General features: G+C 32.8%; 1 pseudogene; it reads right to left on the bottom strand.

The window, feature by feature from the left end:
* The window catches only part of LOC149580351 (uncharacterized), a 41,218-nt pseudogene extending 22,799 nt beyond the window's left edge, over positions 1 to 18,419 (bottom strand).
* Positions 18,420 to 25,299: the final 6,880 nt, after the last annotated feature.

Below are 25,299 nucleotides of genomic sequence, written 5' to 3'. Positions count from 1 at the left end.
GCAAACTTCCTAGGACACCAAAGTGAGAACTGTGGATTCTACTGATACAAAAGCTCTCAGTATAGATCCATCACAAAAGGAAAATACTCTGGAGAGGAGTAATAAGGGAAAAGGCATAGCTAAAATGATTCCTTAATCCTTGAAAGGCAAAATTCAATGGAACAGATCCCAAGATGGTTTCAAAAAGAGATGATAAGAAATAAAAAGAAACAATTCAATGTCGATGAAGAGGACATGATAGAATTGATTAAGGTTCTTAGGAAACTTGAGTCCCCATCAAAAGATGTAAGAGAATTAACATTTATTAATAGTGATCAAAACCAAGATTTATTTTAACAAGTGGATATCCCTCCTCCTGATTTAGAAATAGAAGATTTGGATCCACAAGATTATCAAATCAGAGAAGTTATGCTTGGGAAGCCTACATTAGAAACTGCTACGTTAATGGTTACAATGGAGATGAAGGAGGTATTTAGAAGTTTGGAATAGGAAGGGGAAGAACTAATAACACTTCAAAGGAAAAATGAAATCTTGAAAGGATATTTAGCCAATTTTTTTGGTCCTTTGGATCTTGAACACCCCAAAGATACTTTAAGTGTAGCAATTGGAAGAAGAGATAGGGGAGGGGTACATTTGGATCCATTTTTGAATACCTATCAGCAATGGTGGGAAATTTTTGAGGAGAAGGGCATTCTTACCATACAAGGAAATCTGAAGCTACTTCATGTTATGTAGGAGAATGTGGATAAAATGGTAGCAATTTTGAAACAAGATATTTATAGGTGTTACAGGCAATAAAGGGCCATAGGTATAGAATGCTTATGGATGCATATACTGCAGAAGAGTTAGATTTGATTGATGATTGTATAGTAAAGATAGCAGATAGTAATAAAGTAATGAAATCATTACATGCAGAGATCTATTGGCTCAAGGACCAAGCCTGAGAGGGAATTTTTGAAGTGTAGAAACATTATAGTGATGCATTCTAAACATTTTTGAAGATGATGCACGAGAGAAATTGATATTGGTAGAGATAGTAGTGCAAAAATTTAGGAAGACTTTTGAAGAAGTTACTACCAATGAAGACATTTGATAGGCCTTTTGGACAGAAGAAGCCTTACTAGAGTTGGATATTAAACTCAAGGATTTTGGTGAGACTCGTATAGAGGTAGACAACTAGACGTAGAAGGTCAAGGATAAGTATAATGCCTTATAATCTCTGGATGTAGCCAAGGTCACTAAGATTATTTAGAAATTCAAGGGCAAGCACCCAAACATAGCTTTGGTATGAAGGGGGACAAAACCTAGAAGCTAGAATTTCATTTTTGATACATAGTAAAAATTTTCAATTTTGGACCCTTGAGGTGCACTGGTGTGCTGGTGCATTGGTATGCTGGTGTGCTTTTTTTGACAAACTATTCAAAGAATTTTGAAGAAGTTAGAGGTGCACAGGTGCACTAATGCACTTTCTTCCAAGGTACACTTTTCTAGAGATATGCTAATAGTTAACTGCTAGTTCCCAAAATTAGAGCTTTCCATGCATCAAAAACACATTCTAACCACAGTTTAACTTTAACAGATGTCCTGTGAAGGATTAGCTTCTATTTTTGACACCTCTAGACACTTCCACATTGACTAAAGGCTATCTTCTTCTTATTTTATCATATTTTCTTTGTTTTATGACATGTAAAGGCTCATGCATCCAATTAATGATATAAAAATGGATGGAGTCCTACTAAGCACCAGTTAGACAGTCAATTTGTACATAATTAGTTTGTTTTATTAAATTAAAAGCATATGATTACATGAATATATCTCTCACTCTCAACACAAATTGAGGAGATGATTTCTTATAAATACGAGATTGTAATATGTAATTAGGGCCACCATTATTTTGCAATAATATATTCTTTTAGTGCTCGCATTTGGAGTGTAGTGATTCTTTCCTGAATTTGTCATATTTTTGTGAATGTATATTCATGGAATTGTGAATGAGCCAAAATTTTATTGCATAACTTCTGGTAGTGAGATCTTTTAATTCTAGTGTTTGCTATGATTTTAGAATTCTACTAATATATCTAGTTTGAGGAGAGATCACCCATTTTGTTCTTACATAGCTTTTTGTCTTGCATGAGCACACTTTTTGTGGCCTTGCAATTTGATAAAAAGTGAAACATCTTACAGTTGTTAAGAAAATCCCATCGACAATTGCATCAATGGAATTGAGGAAGCACTACTCCTACTTTCATAGGTTATCCACCAATTTCTTCAAAGGCTTAACTCGTAGACATGTTTTTTCGTAGCTTATGTCTGTTAGAATTTTACTTTCATATTATTTGCTTAAAGTTTCTTGTTACCTTGTCTTCGTTATTTTATTTACTAACCCCTTATTAAATTAGGAACTCGTATTAGTTGCATTGTTAGATTTTATTAATTGAAATAACAAAAAAATACAAAAAAAAAAGTTCTTTTATGTGTTTTATTTTTCAAGCAGCGAATAGATTTTACATCATATCCAAAATCATCCAGACCAGCAAAGGCCTCCTCATGAACAAAAACATTTATCTTTAACTAAATCGATTCTAGTAGGTCACAAGATCACCCATAACCTTGGAGTTGATCCACAAAGATCAACTTTTCAAGAGAGGAATTCGAAAGAATTTTTGCTATTAAGCATTGTGCAAAACGATAGCTCAACATTTACATAGAACAACTAGAAGGATTTGTTGATGTTAACCATAAGAACATGGTATGTAGATTACACAAAGCTTTATATGGTTTGAAACAAGCACCAAGAGCATGGTATGAGAGACTTCATAATTATCTTGTGAAGATTGAATTTGAAAGGACTAATGATAACAAAAATCTGTACATGAAGATAGAGAAAGGAAAATGTATTTTGTTATCTGAAATTTTTGTTGATGATATCATATTTAGAGGTCAAGATGCTTTATGTAAGGCTTTTGCAAATGAAATGAAGCAAGAATTTGAGATGTCTATGTTTGGAGAGATCAAGTTCTTTGTGGGTTTGCAAGTACATCAGATGAAATATGATATATACATCACTCAGTCAAAGTATGTTGAGGAGATACTAAATTTTTTTGGATTGGAGGATTCCAAACCAATAAGTACACTTATGGTGATAGGACATAAATTATCAAAGAATGATGATTCAGTTGAGGTGAATCAAATATTATATAGGTCTATGATTAAAAAATTACAATATGTAGTACATAGTAGACCTAATATTGCATTGTTTGTAGGGATAGTTGCTAGATTCTCTGCTAATCCTAGAGAGAATCATTTGATGGTTGTAAAGAGAATAATGAGATATCTAAAAGGAATAGAGTAATGTGGTCTGTACTACAAGAAAAATTAGAAATTTGATTTAAGAGCTTATACTGATACTGATTGGGTAGGAAACATTGATGATAGAAAAAGCACCCGTGGAGGAGAATTTTTCTTAGGAAAGAGGTTGGTTACATAAACTAGCAAGAAACAAAATTGCACTTCACAATCTACTATTGAAGCTGAATATGTTGTTCTTGTTGTGAATTGCATAAACATTGTATGGATCAAGCAACTACTCAAAGGTATGAAGGAAGAGATCATTGAACCAGTGATACTTTATTGTGATAATACAAGTGCTATAAATATATCAAAGAATCTATGATGCACACAAAGACTAAGCCCATTGCAATCAAGTATCATTACATGAGAGAATTAGTTCAAGGTAAGGAGGTGAATATGGAATATGTTAACACAAAAGAGAAAATTGTTGATATCTTCACAAAAGCATCACCTAAGGATGCTCATGAGTATCTAAGATGTAAACTATGGGTGATACCCCTATCAAAGGTTATCTAAGAAACAAAAGGAGTGGCCTACATCAAGCAAGCTGATTGACATATGTTACACATTGATGCAGTGGATCTTACTTTAGGAGATACCTAAAGTAATCACAGTATTGAAACCAAAAATTAGTCACAAGCAAGGTGACTAAAGAGTAACTGAAGAAGTTCATATTTTCATATTAAGATGACAAGTATATGGCATTGTTGTCAATGAGGGAGAAATACAAGAGATTAAACTAATCTTGAAGGGAGAAATACAAGAAATTGAACAAAGATGGAGAAATCTTAACACATAGTATGAGGGAGAAATATTGACTGCTGAGAAAGAAAGTGTATCTACTAATATCATCTATCTACCTAGTAAGAGGGAGATACTGTGGAAGGGAGAAATAAGAAGTAATTTAGAGGGAGTCATAAGGATGAATTTCTTGTTGATTGTCTATTGATCAGAATAGAACATAATTTTGTAACCTATTCAGAAGATGAAAGTTGCTAATAGAGGGAGATATTTCAATACAAGGAATTATTTTCTTTTTGATATTTTTTTGGTCTTACTATTTAAACCAAGTTAGTTTGGTTTGCTATCAATACCAAAGAGGGAGATTGTTAAGAAGGATATTTTTGAAAACAAATTGTTACAAGTATGATAAATGTGTTTCAATCATTGTTTTGTCATTGATGTCAAACCTACTTTTTGCTAGTAAGATAATTGCTTAAATGATTTAAGTACTATCACCTATTTGATTTATAAAGAGGATTTGATCAAAAGATGTAACAATAAAACCTAGAGGAAAGGTTGAGTTATGATATATAAAGGAGTACAAGAATCAACTAAGACAGTGATATCATAGTACATTTATAATCTACTAAGGTTGCAAAGGTTGATTACACTAAGCAAGTTCAGAAGAACAAGTTAGACAAAATTTGTCTTCCAAGCTTGACCAAATGGATAGTAGGTGTTGAGAAAAACCATAAAATCAGTTGGAGCAGAGTAAAAGTGTATTTTAGTGTATGTTAAGAAAAATAGTGGATGCTAAGTAAATTTTAGTTGATGTTGAACAATAGTAGACTTTAGTTCATGGCAAGTGATTTTATAGAGGATACTGAGCAATGCAATATGTGTCGAGCATCAAAAGTAAGTTAATGTCGAGTGCTAACATTATTAGAAAGATTGTGAATTCAATGGATCTAAGCTAACAAGTTTATTTTCTTGGATTGTGTGAACTAGATGGAAGATAAGATTGATGAACTAGTGGCACATAATTCATGGTAAATTATTTTGAGGTGAATTCAAAAAGGATTAAAGGAGAAGTTTCTAGAAGTGATATGAAATGAGGGGTAGATTCATTCAATCCTACCTAATCAGTCCTAACCCTAAATTGGACGATGGAAAATGAATGGAAAAAGATCTCAATTCTCTATTTAAAGGGTTGGTTGGTCGTAAGCAAGGGTTGTCATGTGTGAGAACCTAAGGAAGATAAGGAGTCAAGAGTATTTCTTCATTCAGTGACTTAATTGAGAATCTGCATTGGCATGTTAAGCAAGAAGGCTTAAGGATATGGATGCTTGAATGGTGAAAAAGCTATCAGAGCTAAAATGTGTGAAAACCAAGAAGAATGGAGGACTAAAACAAAGATCTATAATCTACAAATGGAGTTGTAAGTTGTTTCAAGATCAAGCCTTACCGTTACTCTCTAACAATTGTATTAGTCTAGGGTAAATCCTTTGGATTAAGGTTAACCTAATAGTCATTTATAAATCTTTTAATAGGGTGAAATTCTAAGTGAATGGTCTAAATTCCTCTAACATGACTCACTCCTAACAAGGTGATTGAAATCCTTTAATAGGGTCACATTTAACAATGTGTATTGTAACCTTTAACATGGTTGGCCTTTCATAGGGCATCACTTCAGAAGAGTGAAAAAGAGTAGCATGTTACTGATGGTTTTTTAAAAATTGAGTTTCCACATAAATCATTGTGTCAAGTGTGTTGTTGAATTTTTTGTGTTTCATGTTTACATTTTTTCAAATTGATTTGATAGTAACGTACATGTTTTAAGTGATTGCATGATCTTATGGATGCATGCATGATGATAAAGGTTTTATGGGTTCGCTAAGCTATGAAAAGTTTTATTTATACATCTAGACCTTGGATAACTAATTCACCTCCCCTCTCAGTCATTCTAAAGAATTCCAACAGGTTTAGGATGAAACTCTAACCTATAATAGCCTATCAGCTAATGATAATTAATCACAGCAAATAATAAGAGTTTGGGTCTATACACAAGCTTAACTAATAATAATGATAAATGATCACAAAAAATTATTATTATTAACCTTGGCTTTGACCTATTACCCATAATTAAAAATAAATAAAGTAAAGATCAATGAGCATAAGTTCTTATCTACAAGATCTTGAGTTCAAGTCTATACACAAGCTTAACTAATAATAATAATAAACTAGAGTAGCAAATAAATAGTTAAGAGGTGATAAAGCATGACATAAATTTTGTAACACCAATAGTTAGCTTCTGAGAAAAAACTACTCAAGTTGAATGTAAGAGCATTGAAATGATGCCAAATATCTTTGAAAATATTTGACCAATAGGAAGAAGGAAATTTTCAAGCAGTGACAACTAAATAAAACAAACACAAGCATATTCCACTAATTTTTTTTTAAAAAAATATATTCTAAATCTCATGAGAAATTTGACATTTCACACTTACTAAATACAACTCCAAACCTATATAAAGTCTGTCGTAGTTTGTTTTAAAGAATGGAACTCCAAAATTAAGTTTACAAAGTCTATTACAATTTGTTTTAAAGAATGGAACTCCACAATTAAGTTTGACTCTTCCATTCTCAATAACTATCCAAGCTTCCTCCTTGGAAAATATTTCATCTGCTTTTGTTCCCAATCACGATGTTGAAGTATTACTTTTTATGCCTACTTCAACTTGTAGATTCAACTTGTGCAGGAGACTTTGGTGATGTCATATAGAGTGGAAAAATCTTTTAGTAAATGAATGAGATAAAATTGCGTTTTATCCATCATGCAACCTTGAAACTTAGAAAATTGGGACTTAGTAGATATATGAGAACAATCTCCAAAAAATAAAAAATATCCAAAAAAATATAAGAATGAAGACTAAGGATAATTATATTCTTATATTTAAGTTGTCCTTGTTTTCATTCTTATATTTTTCTAGATTTTTTTAGTGTTTTAGTTTTTATTTTTATCTTTTAGTTTTTATTTGCTTGTTCACTTCATGTCTTGGTGTAATCTATGTTGTTTTTATTCACTTTTGTTTTTTCCTTGTTCTATAGTGGTTATATTTCTTTGACTCAACTTTAGTCTTTAACTTAGTGCTTGAGGTCGCATCTTCTCACACTACCCACATCATTTGATTCACTCCAGTCTCCCATTTACTCTTTTTTTTTGCTTCAATTCTTCATTCTAATGATGGATCATAGAGTATGACCATAAATGTTGATGCAAGAAAGAAAAACACAGTCAAATCCATAAGCTAAAATTCATAAAAAAATAGATTTGGAAAAATTATGAATGTAAAAAATCAAATAGCTTCATTGCAACCTATATCACATTCATCATGCCTTCTCCAAGCTTGACAATGCAAAATAGCAAAAAATGATGGCATATAAAGGAGAAAATAAAATGAATGTAGTAGATGCTTTCAATGGACTTAAGTAATCAAGTAACAATATTGGGGAGTCTTATTAGATTCTTTTCTTCAATTAGGAAAATTCGTTGGCCTAAGTATAGCCCCCGAAAAATACAAATATAAGTATTAGCAGTGCACTAAATAGAAAAGCCAAGTTGATAAAAAAACTTTATATAAATTTGAACCTTTTTACCATTATTAAGGCCAAATTTTACATGCATCCAATCATAGTAATGATGGATTTAGATTATTGATAATAGGGTCCTCAAATTCATCAAAATTTGGCTAGTTCTAGAGAATTATAAATGTTTCAAATCTTGAAAGTGCTTAAAAATTCACAAATTTCATATAAAATGCCCTATTTGGGTGAAAGCAGTGTGGGAAAACTTTAAGAAACTAATGCAAGGGAGTGTAGCCAAGCAATAACATCTTGTGCTCCAATAAAACTCATCATTTTATTTGCAATTGAACTCCATTAGTGTACAATGACATTATTGCATGTCATCCTCTCTATGTTGAATGACCCGAACTTGAGTGGAACTTTCCTCTATAAATATTGCACTACTTCCCATTATAGTCATGTATTCTTGGCAACTCATAAGGAATAGAAGACAAAATCCCTAACCCTTGTGCACAACACAACTACATAATAAGAAGACAATGTTTGCTTAAAACACTAAATTTGACCATTTATGAGTGAAAGGAAGTTTTACCCCAAAATTTTGTCTATGCTTTACCAAAAGAAACTTTGCATGTAGGATATCTAGGCCATGCCAAACCATATGATCTTCTCCATGGATGATTTATGAATTGATTATATGGATCATTATTCTTAGTGGCAACATAGGAGTCTCTAATCACTAACAACACTTGAGCCTTTTCTACATTACCTCTTCTACAAATCAATGATTTTAAATGAAAACCATACCTATGATATTTGTTGATGTTTATATTTGTCCTTTTAATGTCATTTAAAATGACCATCTACATACTATTTCTCCTCTTTTGTATGAGATCTACATGTTGATATCATGTAACTCTCCCTTTGAAACATCTATACAAAGACCTTTTAGATGACAAGTTTGTGGATCTCTCATTTCAATAGATCAATCAATGTTTGAGCAAGAAACTCAACGAACGAAGAAACATACAAATCTTTGATAAATTTTTGATGAAAGTGGAAGATGAAAATATATATATATATATATATATATATATATATATATATATATATATATATATATATATATATATATATATATATATTGCATATATATGGGAGACAAAAAATACATTAAGTTGAAATAAGTTGTTTTTTGGTTGGTCTAATGTTGGAATCCATCTTATTGTGCTTTAAAGCACTAAACATATCCAATTGTACTAAATGAGAGGAGGAGTTTTCTTCTTGGAGAATATATTTCATACAAATAAATTTTAGTGTTACTTTTGCAATTTATATATTTAATAGTGAAATTATTAAAAATTAGATGTTTTTTTAAATTAATTTTTCTATACAACACATTCAAACAAATTGACCAATGAAAAAAATCAAAATTGAACAATCGAGATGTAGACAATGGTTGTCCATGTCTTTTTGAGACTTCTGCATCATTGATCCACTTAGTTTAGGTCATTCATCTCATATAAGGAAACTCCTTTGACATAATTAGCAATCACATCTTGGGTGCAATTGATAAGGGGAAGAGGAATGGAAAGTGTTGAAGTTGATAAAAGATCAACCCCATAGCTCCCAAGAATCACCTGCATGCAAACACATGTCATAGAAAGAGAGGAGCAAAAGCTATGGAGACTAAAATTGCCAAATCCATAGATGAGACATTCTTGATGAGAAAACAAGAGATTGCTATAGTCAAAAGTGAATGAATTAAATTACAAAGAGATCAATCCTTATAAAAAGAGATCAAAACCCTAATAGGTAACTAACCTAGGTTGCATGATAATAATTAATAAAAGAATTAATTATTATATACCTAAAGTTTAGCTTAAGTAAAATAGAGATAATAAGCGATTTAATAATTAAACCAAAATGATTTAATTAATAAGACAATATCTTATTACTTCAACACCCCCCCACCCCCTTAAGATAAATTTAGGGAGTAGCTAAAAACCTAGAAACTACTACTGAAAGTAAATTTGTGTCCCAACAACAAGGCTTGATGAGGTACCTAAGCACAACCAAATTTTTGAAAAGAGGAGAAATAGAGAAAACCACATGGGAAAAACCCTACTCCAAAAAGAGATGGAAATAATATTATAGAAGATAAGAAAAAAATGATGATCATGAAGAACACCACTAAAGCATGAAGCTGCATACATTGCCAAACTAATGATCTGAGGAACCTCCACTATGTATAATATGAATAGATAAAGAAAACTAAGTTTGAAAATCTGATCAATTGAAGATGAAAGGTATCTTCATGGCATCCAAAAATGGGAATGAAAGAATGTTTATATGGTAAATGATCCATCTCACCAAAATGCATAGGTATCTAGCCACTACAATTGCTTAGCACATAGGATCAAATATTGAATACATAGCTCTCTCCATTGAACCAAGAAAGTAATAAAACCAACATAACCCCCCTATAATACTGAGAGGTAGGATATGAACATTGAGAGTGCAAAAGAAGTACACACACCTGTAATGGCATGTGTCATCGACACATCATGAGACTAAATGTCATGGAAGGAACACTCACTTGACAAAGGAAGATGGAAAATATGGCCAACATGAAACCCTCCAAGGCACTTTATAATGTAGTGTGAGTACAAAAAAATACAAATATGTGCAAGATCTCAGAATATAATAGAGTGACACTTTATCTCATTGTGTTTGCAAAAATACTATAAATTGATGTCAACAAAGATCAAAAGAGACATAAGAAAGATACAATAGATAGTGTAATCCATGAAAAATCATTTGAAACAAAAAAATAAATCCCTAGACCTGAAAAAACCAAGATATCCATCATAATGCAAAAAAATGAAAAACTTAATGTGATGTGCTTGGAGAAAAAATTGGAAAATAGAATGTCTCAAAATATGTCTCTCGGAGTGCAAAATAGAACTTATGACTTTGACATCCAAAAAAAATGATGAAACAACATCAAGAATCCAAATAAACTACACCATAATGATGGGCTCAAAACCATCTTTCTGATGCTTCTTTTAGATTGAAAAACAGAATCCGGATGACCAAGTTATGGCCAAAAAACACATATAGGTCAAAATTTGTTTAAAAAGTTTTAGAAAATACTACCTCAAGATCTATGCCAAAATACCTTAAAAGTGAGTCCACTAGCACCATAAATTGCCTTGGGAAGTGTACTAGTTCTGTATCAAAACTATTTCAATTTGCGTACCCAAAAAACTTGATTTGCTTACAAAAAAACTTGATTTCTATATAAAAATCAAAAAATTGTCACCTTGGGAAACATGCCAAAAAATCTTGATTTATGCACCAAAATTTAGAAAATTACTACCTTGAGAAATGTGCCAAAAATCTCATTTTTGAAACCCAAAATCTTGATTTGCATGCAAAATTTAGAAAATCACCACCTTAGGAAATATGTCAAAAATTAGAAAATCATTGCCTTAGGAAATGTGCACAATCTAGGAGCAATATTTTTTAGCCTCAAATTCCAATTGTGTCTAAATTGGACAATTTTTATATGAAAATAGGAGTTTTTGGGCACTCTGACAGGACAAGGGTTGATAGGTCAGCCAAGGAAGTATTTATGAAGGTTAGAAGTATGGCATGGGATGTGTGGATTCATGCTTATTCACATGGATTGCTTGTTTGTGGCTATGGCTTTGAAAGCTTCCATAGTTGTATTGCAATGGTGTTTTTGGTGAATAGTACATGGTGATGGATGTTTTTGGAGGTTGGTTTTTTTTTTCTTTCCTTGAATGAGGGTTTCCCAAAGTATATCTTGTGTCACATTCTTGTGCATATGTTGTCTATTCTTTTGTATGTGGATTTTAATTGCACATTTATTTTAGATTTATTATGGGTTATGTGGAAATATTTATGTTTTTATTGCAAGTTTCCTTGTAAGTGGTATCAAAGCTATGGTTTTATTATTGTGGCACTAGATTAAATCCATGAGAATGCATGAGAGGATAAAAGAAGATGGTAAGATATATGGCTTCATAGGTTATTTATTATAGATCTTAGGGTTTTGGATTTTCTTTTATGATGGGATGTTGATAGATTTTGAACATGTAAAATTGTTGGTCAAAAGAGTCTTTTGGATGTTTCATTTAAATGAGGGTTTTAGGGGAGCTTGCAAAAATGACGTCCTATGCAAAGACAAACATCGCCATTGGTTCCAGGTTGGCCTTTCCATAAATTTTGATATATAATATGCCCTAATTTGGCAATGTCAATAGAAAATGAAAAAGGTTTTTAGTTCTAGCCCATGATGGCTATCAAATTTAATCCCATTGGAATTTTTGTCACAAAAAAGAATTCTAGTGAAAATGGTAGAAGACTATTTTCGTAAAATGACCATAACTTTCACTCAAAATGTCAGATTTTGGACTTCTTATAGTCATTGGAAAGCTAATTTAGAGCACTAAAACTTGGTGCATGTCTGATTCTATGATTTTGATTTTTTTTGGGTTTTAGTAGCCCAAAAATTAGAGGTTGTTTATTTTGAGCACAAGTTAGGACATAACTTGAGTATACAGAGTTAGATTTTGGACTTTGAGTAGTCAACAAAAAGTTCTTAGAGAGCTCTACACATTAGTTCAGATTTGGTGTAGGTTTGACATGATTTATTTAATGATATATTTATCTGAATAGTTTATGATATATATTGACTATGGTAACAGTGTGAGTATATGACATTGTATGTTTTAGATATTGGAGATTTGATGTAATTGTATACTCAGCGTATATTTTAAGATTGGTCTCATGATGATATGGCTATCAATATTTTATTTGGATATGTATGTTGACTTGTTGGGTCTACAAGTTGTGCAGTATTGTAAGTGGTCTATACTTACAAGTTGCATTTATGGCTTGGACATGGGTTGTCTTTGCCCACTGATCTTTAATTATTGATGCATATTCATATTTGTGGTTTATATTTTCATTATTTATTCCCTTAGTCACATGATTTATTGTTGTATAGTTATGTAGAGGGGGTGAGCTGCTGTTGGAAGACAGAGTCATGGTGGAGAATTGTGGTTGACAATTTTATGCTGATAGGTTGGACACATTGAGAGTTAGTTGCTTAGTTCATGGCATCATGGTTTTTTGGCATGACATGATTGGATATTTAGGTACAATATTGATGTTCATTGGTTTTTATTCATATTTTGGTTATGGTGGTATATCTACTTGGTTGAGATTCATGGTTATTTGGTTTCTTTTAATGAACTTATGATATGCACTTTGAGTTCTTTGATGGTTTGATTCCTTGGTTGATTCTCATGGTTAGAGGATGATTTTTTTCATCATGATGTCATGGATAGCTTGTATACACAATTAAGTGGTAGCTTTGTATAGTGACGAGGTGGTAGTGCAATATTAGTTCCTAGTTTGGTTTATATCTTCTTGGGTTGGAGATCTTGGTTTCACTTGGTATCGACACTTCGGATATGTGTATATACCTAGAGGATCTTCATGTAGGAGATAGATTTTATGATACCAGGAGTGACTTGGTATCATGATTAAAAGAGAGTTATTGACATTGATATATTTATTGAGTGTTTGCAAATGTTGAAGGATTGTCTTAAATTCTATTTCTATAGAAGTGTCTTTAACATTTGCGTGGTGCACTTGTTATCTTCATGATCTGTGGAGATGGTTTTTTATGTCATGTGGAGATGGTTTTCTTAATGGTTTGTGGAGGTGGTTACATCTTCAGGACTCATGGGGTCCTTGGTAGGGGTGTGGTTTATGGTTTCATTTTCTATGTTATCCTTGGTATTAGGATGGTTTCATTATTATGTCATGGTATACTCTTGATACATTTTTAGAGTTTTGACATGTTATAGTATGTTCATATGGAGCATGCTATCTCTTTGGTTGAGATGGCTTAAATCATTTTGTCATGTTTTTGTTCTTGAGGCCATGGTTGGAACTTTGACATTAACCTTGTTTTAGTTTCTTGGCATTGAGTACATTGATCATTTTTTGGATACTTCATGATATTCCTATGTTGAATTTAGAGTTGGCATGGATTGATTGGTTACAATTTCTCATGGATTGATTGGTTACATGTTCTCATGGATAATTAGAGATAGTAGTGATGTTGATTTCTCTTAGATTAGAGAAGTATTTGTTAGGATAGTTGATGGTTTTAACAAGAAGTCCAAGGGGTATTCACCTACTATGGAATCTAGAGGATATTGTTCTTAGATGATTCTTGATTGGAGACTTGGATATATTTAATGAATATTCTCATTACCCACTCTTGGTCTACTTGGCAGTTTACTACTTGAGCTATGGTACATGAGTTAGTTTTGAAATGGTTATTCCTCGGTTTAGGAATGGTTTATGAGTTAGATCTTCTTGTGAGAGGCTTACATCCATGATTATTTATATGGCATGGTTTGAGTTTTGTTGTGACTTCTTGGTTGGGGTTTTACTAAGGAGATCTTACTTACATAATTTACATCTAGAGATGTGTGTAGAAGGAAATGATAAATTCTATGATATGCATGGTTTCTCTTTGGTTTTGGTTATTTTCCTAGATGTTTAGTTTCACTTATAGTGGATTTCAGATTGGTAAGAGATTGTGATCACTAGTTTGTGTTCATGTATGTCATGTGAGAGATGGCATGGTTATTCCTTTATCTCTTTCCTTTATTGGTTGTGGAGAACTTGGTAGAGTATCGGAGACTTGTTATGAGAGTTTCTCTTGTAGGTTATTAGTTTATGTATTGTGGATGTGCTTCATACTACATGGATTCCCTTCTTGGATATTTTCTAAGTGGATTCGTTATAGATTTGATATTATATTTTATAGTGGGATCTTCTTGGTATATATGTAGCATACATTTCTCTTGAGGCTTGTGCTTGTAAGTTACAAATTGGATATGTTGATGATGTGAGATTCACTTGGTATACCTTTGGAGGTATGGATAGTTGGATGGTTTGACACTTGTTTTAGGTGCTATTTCAACTTTGGATTTTGATAGCTACAGATACATGTGATTACCTTTTGGATCAGGTGTTTATGATTGGCACTTCAGTTGATATGAGATTATATGATTCTTAAGTGATAGGTTGGGTGGCTTTCTCTTTAGATGGCTTCTATGTATGTTCAATGGTAGTGGCATGAAAGGAGGTGGGATCATTCATGTTTGAGATGTTAGATAGTTTGATTTTGTTGTGGGTACCAGAATGGAGCACATGGTGTACTTTGATCCATGATGTTGGATGTGTTAGGAGGGATTACTTTTTTGCTCATTTACGTGGCTACAAATTGACCCTATGTAATGTATACAACAAGTGGGGGATTGTTGAGATAATGGGTGTTGCACATATTGCATAATATTGTTATATTTTATTTTATTGTGTAATATTGCACCTAGGAGCACCTAAATGGATGTGCAACATGTAAAGATTCCCATGGGATATACTTGTTGAGTTGTATTGTAACATTGTGATAATATTTGATGTAATTATTTAATATTGGGAAAAATAATTATATATCCAATATTATATGCAGGGTCAATGGGTTTGGTAGCACACAATTTATGTAATACCACCTTTTTTTTTGTGGGACTTGCTACTATATAATTAGCCACAAGCATAGTTGTAGACATGAGAAGGGAAAAAGGAAAAAAATGAAAGTCAAGTGGGACAATGCTTGTTAGAAGAGCCAAGGGATCATTTGTGATGGTTGGAAGTATGGCATGAGGTGTGTGGATTCATGCTTGTTCACATGGATTGCTTGGTTCTCGCTATGGCTTTCAAGGCTTCCATGGTTGTATTCCAATTGTGTTTTTGTTGAGTAATACATAGTGATGGATGTTTTTGGCATCTGGATTTCTTCCCTCAAATAGGGTTTCCTAGGGCATATCTTGTGCCACATTTTTTTGGGTATGTTGTCTATTCTCTTGCATGTGAATTTTAATCACATATTTATTTCAGATCTATTATGGTTTATGTGAAAATAGTTTTATTGAAATTTTCCTTATAAAGAAGGTATAAGAATGGAAAGAAGCTATAAATGTAAGAAAGAAATATTTAGTTTTTTTTGTGGAAGAAGCATTTTGGTTTATCATTAATAAGATAGTCTTATAGCATGAGTTGGACAAATGTGAACAATGTATAATGATGTGAAAGATCAACGTGTTTGTAGAGATGATAATAATTTTTTTTATAAAAGTGGATCTATTTTTTGAATCTCCATTGTTAAACATTGGTCAAGTTTTAGAATGAATGCTACTAAAGAGTTTGGCAGGGAAAGTTATTTATGTCAAGAGCAATGACTTGTAGAAAGGTAGTTAAGGGGATGATACATGAGGCTAAAAAGAACATTTCAATACAAAGAATCATGGTGGAAATGTTTCGAATATGTTGACTCTTAAATGAACAACATAAAGAGAATAGAAGTTGATTAAACATAAGTATTGTTTTAAAAATCTAGTTAATTTAAATAGATCACTTGAAACTAAATTGTGTTGTTAAAGGAGTTGCATTCAATAACTTTGTTAAGTGTTCTTCCTCTTGTTTCTATTGAAAAATTTATAGGCTTTGTTGTATGCATGCATATCTTTCAAATTGAAGGTTAGGGTGTATACGAAGACCTTTTACAACTCTTGATATAGATGTGAATGTGAATCTTACTTGCCAATATTATCAATGACAATTGTTAGCATTTGATAGTAGTTTCCACAACTCATTGGGTTTATGGAAAAAATGTTTGGACTATCATGGTCCCAAGCTAGACCTATAGTTTCTAAATTGAACAACAAAAAATAAGGGAATGTCAAGCCAATATAACAACTTTTTAGTTGAAGGGTTGGACATCCTTTACTACCAAAGTACTATGTTTATCTTCATTAAATATCAATCTGAGAGCATGAACTTGAGATGATGTCTGCAAAGTATATGCTCCGGCCTTTACTAAAAGTCACTACTACCTTGAAAAAAATAACCATTAAGGAAATCTATTTTATCAGAAAGTAAGAAAACTACCAAATGCTTGCAAGGAAACTTCTAATTACTTAACCATACATCTATGCACCTACTACTGTAGGAATAGTGACTAGTTCTATTTCTAGTGGTCATAGGAACAATATTTCTAAACTTAACTTAGAAAACTGAGTCCAACTCCTAATTGCTAAAGTAAAGTTCACCTTCTACATGGGCCCCCATGAAAGAATGAAGAAAAGAATAACTTAGATGGAAGTGTAGAAAATCAAGAAACTCATGTATTCATTCAAATAGACAGTATTACATTTTCTTGAAATAGAATGTTTGATAACTCTATCAATCTACTTACTACTTGGCCTTATAGATATAGACAAGGTCTTATTTAAAAGGAAGGGAATAACATATTCCTACAATCATGACTTCTTCATGAAGGATAGTTCATTATAGCTCAAGATTCATGCAAGCATGCAACATAAAAATATCAATTATCTTCTTAAATTCCCATAAATATAGAGCATAGCGGATGCTAGATCTTCTCTTCTATCTGACTTTAATTGCTTCCAGGAATCTAGGTATCATGTAATAATTCATTGTATGTTTAACTGATCACCTGGATGTTTGCTTTCCTGCTCAGCCACTTCATCAGGTCCCTCTTATTCTGTTGGAATATGCCCCTTCTAGTTTCACTACTAAGTTCCTAGCTGCAATAGTGCCATGACTCACCTCCTTTAATATTTGTGATTCCATAGTGCTTGTCCTTCACTTGAGCTATTTTGACTGATTTTGACTTGGCTTGGATACTTGCAGTCATCATTCAATGTACACAAAACTTCCTACAAGCATTTATTAATTTATAAAGAAATTGCATTAATATTCAACTAATAGTTTTTGCAATCTCTTCGGCTACACGAAGATCTACCCATGCCAAACATTCATGAAGAAAGATTTTTACCAACAAAATGAACCCTTTTTAGATATAATTCTGATTATCATTCCTATGCCATATGTTCATATCTTATACATCAAAAATTACAAAATACTAGACTTAAAGGATGTCAAAGTTCAACATGTAATAAACAAATGTTCACAAAATGGGTCAAAAAGACATTTATTTCTTCATGTCGCCATTTTCCCCCCAGCCAACTTGATGCTGGTCCCTTCAGTATTTATAAATTTTTGATCCTTGTCTACAACCTAAGATCATTGGCAATCTTTTCACCTGATTCATTAGCTCTATAGTTAAAGTATCCATGATTCTATTTTAGTCTTTCCCATTTATGATCTTCAATGGCCATATTATAATCAGCAAAAGAATCATGCTTTCCGAGCATAGGATGCAAGAGTATTGGTGGTTGGAAATGAAGAGGAACCCAATAACTCTTTTGACCTCTACCTAGCATCATATACTTGGGCATCCTACTAATAGCCATCTCCAAGTTTTGTGGAGAGTGTAATTCCCTTGTTTTTAAATCCTCTGGCAATTAGACCCATCTTTGAGTAGAAGCCCTTATGGCATCACGAGCAATTTTGGAACAATGTTGTTCCCAATCTAGAAATGCCTGTTCTCGAATAGGGTAAATTTTAGCAACACTACTTTTATTATTATTAATAGAGAGCCAATCAAAGAACACCTTGTGAGTATTTTATACCTCAAGCCGAATGTACAGTAGTTCCAACATTTCTTTTTCCCTATAAGGGGTAGCCTGATTGTCTTGATTGATCTCATTCTGCATCCATGACATAATTGCTTTGAACTATACATCCCCACATATAATAGTGAATTCCAATCCCTATCATCTGGAACAACAAGGTTATGGACATATAGTTCATAGAGGAGATTCTGTAGAGCCATTGGGACTGATTTGAATGCTGCATAAAAATATGGGGGATGTGCAAAGAAGGATTTAACCCCCAGAAAATTCAAGACAATTAAAAATTAATCATTCGCTCCTTTAAAAATAGTGTATAAACTAGAGATGGTGACCTATAGTTCATAAGATCTAGAATAAGCTTTGTCACGTTTGTGACATGTTGCTGCAGGACCATGATCTTACTATCTTTTTCTTCAATTTGTTGTGCTTGTTCCTTTATAGTTTTGAGCAATTGTTTCCTCTCCAAGTCCCAGTTTGCCTTTTTCCATTGAAACTATTGGTAAAACTAAAACTAATTGTTAATGGAGTAGAAATGTACAGTGATGTGTGGCGATGAACAACAGGGCTATTATTTTTAGAGTGGTGATGAGCAATAGGGCTGTCATTTTTAGGGGGATGATGAACAATAGGGCTATCATTTTTAGGGGGTGATGAACAATAGGATTGCTAACTTTTTCTAAAGGCACAAGGGTTGTAGTATAGGGCACCATAGCCATATTGATTTAAAATGTCTCAACAATTTCTTGAACTATTTCCTGTGCAAATGATGGGTATTTTTCTGGTGGAAAATTTTCAATTTCTTGTGCCTACTGTTCAAAGCTAGACATCATTTTCTCTGAAGAGTCTAAGTCACTATCAATATTAACAAAGTTGATATTAGGGCTATTTGGCTTTGGAGAAGCTTTCTCAGGAACATTTCCATGTTCAGGGGTATGGATTACATGCTCTGGAAATTGTGTAGGTGTATGCTTTAGAGATTCTAAATCAACAGTTGGAATGGAAGATTCAGTATTCAGGCTTACTTTAGATAGTTTGGTAACTCGTCGTGGGGTGGAGATTGTTTGTTTACCATTATTATCAATAGATTTTCCTTTATTAAGGTTAGGTATAGTTTCCTATGGCACTGGAGGTGCTTCATCCAAACCTTTCCCTATGGTATTTGCGTGTGGCTTTCTCCTTTTAGAGGTTGAAGCTTTTGAAGGTGGAGTTCTCTTTTTCATAGTCTTGGGTGTGGAAACAGAAGCTAAAGCTTCATGAACTATTTTATATACTACCTTTCTGACTCCTATGACAATTTTCTCTCTTGTCCCCATTCCCTACCCCTTAGGCCCACCCCTTTGGGGTCCCACTATTTTGAGTTTTATAAAATCATCCCATGTCCCTAGATGTTGCCTAGTTAGTTCCCTTTGAACTATGGCTCTTATTAAAGAATGGTGGGACACTAACTAGGTTTTACCTTGTTGCACATAGGTAGCTTGCCTTTTGACAATATTGTAAAGAAAACTATGGAGATTTATAGGACAGTCACCATGCTACAAACCACTCAAAATCTTGAAATGAATATCATGTAAACAGGTAGACTACCCTTCATAGGTAAAATAACTTATGATAAACTCAACAAGTTAAATGAATTGAAGGGGAAGAGATAACCGTAATGTACCTTAGTTCTTATTTTTTGGTAGGCCACTATGTCAGATTTTTTAACTTTTTTGGTGACTTTCTCATTTGCCATGTTGGTCAAAATTTATCCAATTTCCACACCAGTGGGCTCCACACCAACTATCTCAAGCTTTAAAAGCCTTGTGTCTTAAAGACACTTGAATTTATGTGTGCTTTAGTATATAAACATTTTTGGAATGTCCAACATAGTGAATATGGGACTAAATGTCTCTAATGAAAGCTTTCTTCTTCAAAACTAACTGGCTTCTCTCTTTTAACTATGTGTTCTATATGGACATGAGTGCCTTGCTTTATTGGTGTCTTTGCTAGTGTGGCCTTCCTCTTGCTCTTGCACAAGCATGGGGTCTCCTTTGCATTTTAAAAGGCATGTTTTTTTGTTTTAAAATGCTCCATACAACTTCTTGAAATTTTACTGTCTATAGGCTTTCTTTCCTTGGTAAGAGTGAGTGGATTTACAGATGCCACATCATAATTTTTCTTCCATTATTCTCTGGTAGGCCTACAACTTGCCTCCAAATATTTATGGTGCCAATCGTTTAATCCAAGAGATTGACTTTAAAATTCATTTTAAATTTTGCAATTTAGTGGTATCTGGACTGCCAAAAGATGTTTGAAAACTTTTTTGGAGTATATGTTTCTACTATCTATTCCAAAATTTTTGCTATTTTTATCAACCGATCAATCACACCTATCGGCATATGCACATATGTAAGAATGAGGCTCCAAACTTGAGGTAGGCACTTCTTGTTCACATATTCTATAAATTACTAATTCAAGGACTTCCATATTAGTTTTTTGTTCACCAAATGAACCTTTGAATGTTCTATAGTGCATCTTAGAAGGTGAACTATTATGTATTGCTGAGTCTTGTAAACCAAAATTTTCATCCCAGGTAGATAATCTTCTGCAGACTTCTTCTGAATTTGTGAGTCCAGGTACATCACATTTTTTTATAGCTGCATAATGCTCTACATGGGATCCATTTGTCTGAAAAGAAAATTGTATTGGAAAACCTTTATTATCTGATAAGATTATTAGCCCATCTCTAATCAAGTCACTTCTTGGAGCATCATCAAGCTTTTGGAACTTAATAGATTCAGTTTCATGGCGCTTTTCTTTAAACATCTCCTTTAATTGCTTTGCTATTTATTGGTGAGTGACTTGTAAAAGGCTTCATCTTCATATTACATCATTCCATGAAGTCTTCAATATTAGCTTTATTAAAATACAAACACTTGAAGGCCTTTAGCATTCTCATTTTAAAGCATAACTTTATTTGCATATTGTATAACAAATACTTTTGAAAATTGTAATCATTATAACTCTTCAAGATGCTTTTACTCTCCAAATATGATTTTGTAATTTGATGAGAATAGTCGGAACCAAGGTGGGTCCGACTAAATTTTTTTTTGTTTTCAAAAAAATGATCCATCAAATTGATCAATTTGGACATCTCAGACTAACAAGATTCAAATTCAATCATTGATTCATTATTTAAAACTCACTTTTAATCAATTCTGCAATTTGTGAATTCATGTTTGGAGGCCTACCAACTGGCCTTAAAAACTGATCCAATCAAGTAACCAAGCCATGGAAATCAGCATGAGTGTTCAAACCTACACGCTCTACCATACTACAAATTCTCAGCCCATGAAAAATTCCCAATCAAAAGATTTTAATTGCCGAACATCCATACTTCAATTATCCTACAGCCAAACAGTGTTAAAAAAACATAAACTAGGCTCGAGTTCGACATTATAAACTAGGCTATTGATCCCTTGGGGTTCTAAACACTAGGATATAGGTTCTTTGCCATTCAAAGCACAAGAATCCATAATTAGGGCTTATGACAAATAACAGGACGAATTTGGCAAATTTTTGAAAATAGGCACTTGGAAATTTTTAATTGGGAATGTGCCAAAAAGTAATTTTTGGTAAACGGACGAGCATAAGAAAGTATGCAGATGGATTCGTCATGACTTGAGAAGTGGCATACTTCAAGGATTTTTAGCACACAACATGATGGTACAATTTGTTTAGGCTAACCAATCACAGGATCAAGGTTATGACATTCCAAATAAGGGTATGGATCAATCAGGATACCTTAGCCATAATAAAACAATGTAAACTGGGTTTTTAATCATGTTAGCAAACTAATAAAATGTATTTGTCATGATCTCAAAATTTGAACATATGAAGTGTTTGACCCCTAGAACACAATGCAAAAATAATTTCTTCATTTGGGTCAACTGGGTGAAAGATATAATTGCTCGAACAGGGCTTCCCAAAATTGTGAACTACACAAATGCACGAAATAGTAAATGACCAACTTTGAGGGGTTCAAAACATAGTCAAATGGATTTGAAATATGCTTAAAATTGGAACACATGTTCTTTGATATGCATACTAAACATCCCCAAAGTGGCGGGTCATGGAACATTCTTGGCTAAAAGATATTCAAAGAAAAATTGGGCCTCCTGTTGCTATTTGACACTTAGGCAGAATTGCAAGTTTTGACACTAGCTCAAAATAGGACTTCACCGAATGATTCGGGATGGAAAAATAACATTGTGGATCACATGCATATGCCAAATGAAATGTGTTAAGCCATTCAAACACCATCTAGGCCTCAAATTGACAACTAGCAACATATGCATAAAAAGCACTTTAGGCATTGATTCTTCAAAATTTTCAATATGTGACTGAAAATTGACCATGCAATTTTTAGTCCCAACAGTGCCTCTATCTAGGGATGCATGTCCCTTGTGGGCATTGCAAGGATTCAGATCTCTAGAAGAAGCAAACCACACACTTGATAGCAAAAACTTCTCTCGAACAACTTTATTGAAAGCAAGAACAACTGCTCCTACTATGTACAAACGATGACCCCAGGCCACTGAACTTCAAAATTTTTTTTTACCTCTATCATAAATTGGATTCTCATCTAAACTTGCATGAGATAAATTGAAAATATTATTCAGATCAGTCTCACCAATCAAATTAGCGTCATGAATTTCTTCAATTGACAAAACAAAATCATCCCCATTACTTTCATAGTGCATGTAAAAACTTGTCATAACTTCAACCTCTTGCTCACTATGAAAAAGAACATTAGCATGATCATGAATACCAACATCAAACTGAAACTAATCCTTATAAACTGATTCATGAACATCATCAAATAGAAATACAAAAGCCTTATATTCAACCTCATCAAATGAGTTATATGTGTCGCTCATACCTTGACTTTGCATCTCCTCAAATGTTTCAAATTGGATTTCAAATGAGTAATTAGATTTATATTCACACATAAAATTATCATCAAAATCTAAAAACACTCCATAACCTCCTGATGTATCTTCATAATTGAAATGTTGATTAGTTTTTACCTCATACGAATCATCATAAAACTTACTATGAAGTGTCAACTTCTCTTCAAAGACAAATCCATCAAACACCTCATCTTCAAGCTCACAAAATGCAACATCATTAGAAAATTCAATATGACATATGGAAGAACAATAGTCTAATTTGTTACAGCAAAATGAAAGTGTATCACCATTTGCATCTAGCCTGACTAAATCTGAAACTTCCATGTCTTCTTCAAACAATGGATTCATAACTCCACGTAGGGATCCTCTTTGAACATTTGGACAAAAGATGGGTTGTTCATCATCAGGATCTTCATCATATAAAGCGTTAATAAACACTTTAAATTTACTACCCATTTCATCCTCATGGAGACTTTCAATGTATGAAGAAAAGATAAAACTATATAAAGACTCATTTTCTATTTGTTCTACCAAACATATAGTGTCCATAATAACATTCTCTTCATTATCTTGTTTAGGATAACCATTTTAGATAAATCGTGATTCATTCCTAAACCTCTCACTACATGCTGGATCCTTATTGTCCAATGTAAGAAAACTTGACAACCCTTTACTAAAATCTTCACATTCAAATTTGGTAGGATCAATTGGATTTAAAATTTCTTTATCTTCATACCTTGAGGGCAAATCACTCTCAAATTCTTCATTGGCTAACTGATTTGTATAACATAAAAAACTAAGATGCATCATCATTTTTAGACTTAGAACAAGAAATCATACCTTCATCTTCGTGAGAAACTACACTTCTATCATTGCTTTCTTCTTCCCAATTTGCATTAGAATCACATGAAGATGAACATATACTAGCACTGTCATCTTCTTGACTCAAGCAAAAACTCTTGCCATTGTCTTCACATGATACTTCTTCACAATATGTTAGATCAGCAAATATATCTTTACCACATGGAAGATGAATTTCAGTTTCTTTGTTTTCATATTGAGATGAATATCTTTCAACTTCAGATTTTATAACATTGTCAACATGATGCAATCTATGAATAAGAGAAATCATTTCTTGCATATCCGACTGATCAAGTGAATCCACCTTACCATCTATTGCTGAAACATTACAAACATATGCATTTTTCTCTTCTAATTGTGACTGAGATAAATGTGATTCACACTCTTCATCTTGTGTTATCTCTCCATGGCATGTCAAATCAGCAATATCAAATTCATAACCAAAGACATAACTCTCAGCCTCCTCACTTGCACAAGACTGAGATCTAGGTGCAGCAACCTCATATTTTGCAACATTAGTTACATCATCATACATGCAATTATCATGAGAAGAACTTACTGTTGTAACTAAACCTTGATTCGTAAAATCAACATAGTGCTCAACCCTATCAAAGTCTGAAATACATCCTACTGCTATAACATCATGAACATATGTGTCTTCATTTGCAATAGACTCATTCTTCTCTACACACACTTTGATTTGAAATTTCAATCTGATTATACATTATAGCAGGGGTGTTGATATTCTAATTTGGAATTAAAGTGTCAACACTATGTTCCACTTTTTCTTTCATAACCATTATACCAAAAATCATTCATAGAAAAATAACCTCTAGTCAATCCATACTTTAAATTATTTTCAATATCCCTAGTGGTCATAAAAGATTTATATAATGTCTGTGGTTCTTTATCCCTTAGTAGATAGCTCATTTTCTTGTCAAATGCATCAAAGTAAAAAACTAAACACATCTGATCATCAATTCTATAACTCTCAGGGATCTCATTTAAAATTCTTGCAAATCTGATGTTAAATTGAGGAACAAGTTCATCACACTTAACATGAATCTTCAAGAACTTATCATAAGAATCAGATATGCTTACTCTTTCTCCAAATTACTCTATGAAGGTAGAATACAACTCACCCTTAGATGAAATAG

Source organism: Cupressus sempervirens, chromosome 1 (genome assembly GCF_028749045.1).
Source record: "Cupressus sempervirens isolate cs-2001-9-10 chromosome 1, ASM2874904v1, whole genome shotgun sequence".
Classification (NCBI taxonomy): Eukaryota; Viridiplantae; Streptophyta; class Pinopsida; order Cupressales; family Cupressaceae; genus Cupressus; species Cupressus sempervirens.
Note: the sequence above shows the minus strand (reverse complement) of the source record. Positions and strands in the feature narration are given on the sequence as shown.